The sequence below is a fragment of the Carassius carassius genome, chromosome 1 (assembly GCF_963082965.1).
Source record: "Carassius carassius chromosome 1, fCarCar2.1, whole genome shotgun sequence".
In the NCBI taxonomy this organism is placed as follows: domain Eukaryota; kingdom Metazoa; phylum Chordata; class Actinopteri; order Cypriniformes; family Cyprinidae; genus Carassius; species Carassius carassius.
The window spans coordinates 48,119,848-48,124,581 of NC_081755.1; positions in this window are offsets into that span (position 1 = coordinate 48,119,848).

Consider the following 4,734-nt stretch of genomic DNA (forward strand, 5'->3'; position numbering starts at 1 on the left):
CCACTGCAGAATGTCTGCAAGAGCAGGTGACAGGGGATCCATATAGTTGTTTTGTAAGGTCCAGTTTTCTGTCACTAACCATGATACCAGCAGGGGGTTTAGTAAAAGTTTATTTACAGGATGCAGTATGACAATGAAATGGTAAATTGCTGAATGGATAAATCCCAGAGCTCTGGAGAGTTAGACAGGGGGAGACATCAATGGAGAATCATAAGAGATTGTCCATGGGGATCTGAGGGCAAATAAAGAACACTGTTGTGAACGGTAGACCGGACACCGGAGTACTGGCATGATGATGGCTTTATCCAGGTGAGTGATTGCTGGGTGCAGGTCCCGGTGATTAGCAGTGTTGGGAAGGTTACTTTGGAAATGTAATAGGTTACAGATTACAAGTTACCCTGTTTAAAATGTAATAGTAGTGTAACTTTTTCAATTACTTTATTAAAGTAATGTAACTAATTACTTTTGAGTACTTTTTGATTACTTTTCTAAATTTGTGAAAATTAAAGAATAATAAATAAAAGCATATACATCAACTTAAATACAGTTATCTAATAAGCATGTGACGTATTCTGTGTAATAAACTCCTGAAACATTGGTGTTTTTTTAAACTGCTGTCTCTTTGTATATGATGATAGTTTTCTCAAAATAAGTAAAATGCACATTAAGTGACACAGAGCAGTTCTAGAAATTATGTTTATGTGCTCGTGTACTCCTATATTGAGATGGCAGAGGTTGAAAACACTGCGAGCTTCAGTAGGCCAATGTGTAGTAAATGAAACCATGTCTTTGCCATTAATTTACAGGAGGAGCGGACTGGGAAAAAAATTCAGACTGGAAAATTCAAACTCATACAAACAAATTCATGGACAAAACTATTTTTTTGTATGGACCTGACATAAAAAAAGGTTTAAATCTTTAATTTGGGGACATGCAAAATAATTTAAAGTTCTCTCCTGAACGGCACCTTCACTTCTATTTTTCTCTTCAGTCTCTTTATTTTGCCCTGTTATCCATCTCTCTCATGACTTTAATACTCAAGATTGAACAAAACTATACTTTACAATACAATACTCTACAATACTACAATATCTTTATAGAAAAATCCTAATACTGTACACGAGTCATGTTTTTCCCTTACAAAAATTAACCATGCTTTTATTAGCCTATATAAAAGTAAAATAACCTTGTTTTGTTTTTGTTTTTTTGCAAATGGATTTGTATTTATTTTTAAATAAATACATTTGTAAACTAATTTTACATTTTTGGTTACCACATTTAAACAATAGTAACCATTTTCTCTGGATTTATAGTTAAATATTAAAATGTAAATGTTCGTAAGGGTTGTGTTGTTGTCTGTCGTAGCTCCCCCTAAACCTATAATAAAATCGGACTTTTTTTCAGATAAATTCCTACTGTAACATTACAACTGATAATAATGATGTCCTTTATATAGTATTTTGAGTGATGACTGATGAGCAACGTGCTGCTGCTTGATTAAATAAATTAAAAAAACAAAGACAAAAAAGCATCTTTACAGATGAAACTGACCTGAAACCCTGAACAGTATAGTTCTGCTTCTCTGCTCCAGCTGTGCACTTCTACAGTCCACTCTCTCGCATTGATTACTCTGAGTCTGATCCAAACCGTTTGGTGGAGGCGCGGAGAGCGCGCGAGTCATGACTAACACTTCATGACTTATTAGAGATTTAATTATCAAATGGCGGATTCGCAAATGATCGCTTTAGTACATTCGGCAGGCAATTAATAATGATATTAAATAGTTGGTCAAAATCGGCTGCCAGGCCACCGGGAATTGTCCCGGTTCTCCCGGTGTCCAGTCCGCGCCTGATTTCCACAGACAGGCAGAATGTGCAAGTCATATAGCTATTGCATTTTTGGGGCTTTATATTCACAGACACTAGTCGATGTCATGTTTTGATTCAACTGTACTGACCTACTTTTGATTTAGTCATCCAAAATGTGGCATATTCCGTCCGCGTTAGGCATTTAGTTTTTATGAAGGGATTCTACGAACCAGACTGTATTTCCGCATCCCGGAAATTATTAGGGCGGTATGTCTCAGAATAGTCAGTGCAATTTGGGAAAGAAATTAGTTAAATCTGTATGTGGATGTGTGTAAATATTCAAATGTAATCCCCTTTGTAATCGTTAAAAATTTCATAAGTAACTGTAATCTAATTACTCATTTTTTCGTTGTAACTGTAACTAATTACAGTTACAATAAATTTGTAATTAAATTACGTAACGCCGTTACATGTAACTAGTTACTCCCCAACACTGGTGATTAGTACTCTGGCAATTGTGATCGGGAGTGATTAGAATCAGATGTTGTTGATGATTGGGGTGGCTGTGACTGTGAATTCCTGACACAATGCAGATACATTTTCACAGCCTTCTTTGATCATATTTACTAGGGGTGACCCCAAATAGTCGGCGATTCGATGCTTTGATTCGAGGAGCCTGATTCGACTACCAATCTCACAGTCGAATATTCGTGGGCTGTTATAATTATGCCATTTTGACAATATGGGGGAGTTCAAATGTCTGATTTCACATAGAACTTGCGGTTTTCTCCCAATAAGTTCATATGCAGCCTATTATGATAAAGCTGTAAGAATCTGAAAAAAAAGAAGCTTCAAATTAATAAAGTGTGTGAATAAATCCAACCACCCCTATAGATTTGTTTCACTTTCCATAATCTGTGACTGACAGAGGAGCATCTTGGCGGCAGGGATTTCAAACTTTACCAAGACTCAAACTGACACAGGTAGAGACTGGATTTTTTCGAAAAGGTAGGGTAATTGATTGCAAAACATTTCAGCCGGCATATATATATCATGGATATATTATTTACCTGACATAAGATGCATTTGGTTTTGAGTCAAGCACGTCATTGTAGTACTACGGTGATATCTCTTCAGCGCACAGCGCGAGCAGGTCAAAATACAATGCAGAATATTAATAAGTATGACTGGACTGTCACACCCATACCATTATAATGAGAACACCATTATTATAAAACGCTGTGTATTTTTAGAGTTTAGCTGCCTTGTTTCTGCACATTGTTTCGTGAAGAACGCGTCCACAAAAGAAGTTCGCATTCAGAGCCGCGCAGATATGTTCATTTGCATTCAGGCTCTTTTTGTAAATAGTCCTAATATTAACATTATGTTGTATAAATAATGAAGCGTATTCTACATGAAATTATGAGTTTAATGAGTTTAAACTTGCTATCAAATGCGTCACTCTATTGGTCATCTTCAGCGATCGCAGCTCAAAACATGAATGCAGAACTTTAAGAACTACTGTGATATAGGATACATTTATAATGAGAGCACTATTGTAAAAATTGTGAATTGTTAGGGTTTTCGCTGACGTTTAGTGTAAACTATCTTTTAATCAAAACATAAAAACATTATTTACACCGTTTGTATCTGCAAGGCATTTGTTACACATTTTTCCCTGTGTGTTAACATCAGTAATTATGGCTGTCGAATGTCTAACTTGACTCAATGTATTTTGCCCCACCCCCAAACATTTGATTCGACTATCAGTCGAATATCAGCAAGATTAGAAAATTCCGATTAGACTATGAAAATCCTTAGTCGGGGACAACCCTAATATTTACCAAGGGTGGCGATAATTTTGGCTGTATATATATATATATATATATATATATATATATATATATCCCACAATAGTCTGAATATCATTATTTTTATGGAAATGTTTATATCTATCTGTAAAAAAATACGTTTTTATGGAAATCTCAATTAAAAGGGGCTATATGTTTTTTTTTACAATATAAATAACAGGTATAAAACTAAATTAGTAAATGATTCTGTTTATTTCCTATAATAACACACTGACTGGTGCATCATCCTGCACATGCTAAACACATGAATTCACGAATGCTTTGGAATACAGACCTAAGTAGGTCTCTTTTTAAAGAAGACAAGAAGATCACCAGAAGTTATAGAAGTTTGAATTTACTTTAAAGAAAATTTACTATACCGTTTTTTTTTCATATGAAATATGAAGTAAAAAAATAAATAAATAAAAATAAAAGATGTTAAGGAAAAATGTTGATGTTATAAAAAAAAGCCACATGGTAACACCCAAATGCCTTTGAATTGTATTTGTTTATTTATTTGTTTGTTTGTTGTTGATGATGATGACGTATTTTTTCTGTTACAAATGTATACATTTCTCTTTGATTGTAAAATAATGTAATACATTATTTAATATGACAATTGGCACCACCCACTTTGGAGGAGGAGACCACTAAAACCTTTTAGAGTATAATTTTTCATGGTAACACAATTTACAAAATGGTTTTCACAGGAGATTTTAAAAGTAAATAGACATTGTTCTTAAGGGGCATTTCCTCACAACTACAGACCGTTTGGATGAAAAGACCAAGTCAACTCAAAGCTTCTGTACATCCAGAATGTATTTTTGCATTTTTGCATTCCACCGTTTTTCTATTGTTTTTCTGTATAAATATGCTCTTGTCAAACTAGAGTTGTAATGGTAACACATGTTAACCAAGTTAAAAGAAGTTCAACGTTTGAAAAAAAAAAGTCTCTAGAAAATTTGATTTAGCAGGATATAAGGCCTGTTGAGGCATATGTGCCTTTTGTTCAAATGGACATGAAATGGTTGTAAAATGACTGTAAATCATTTATCCCAATTGTTTCTGTGATGATG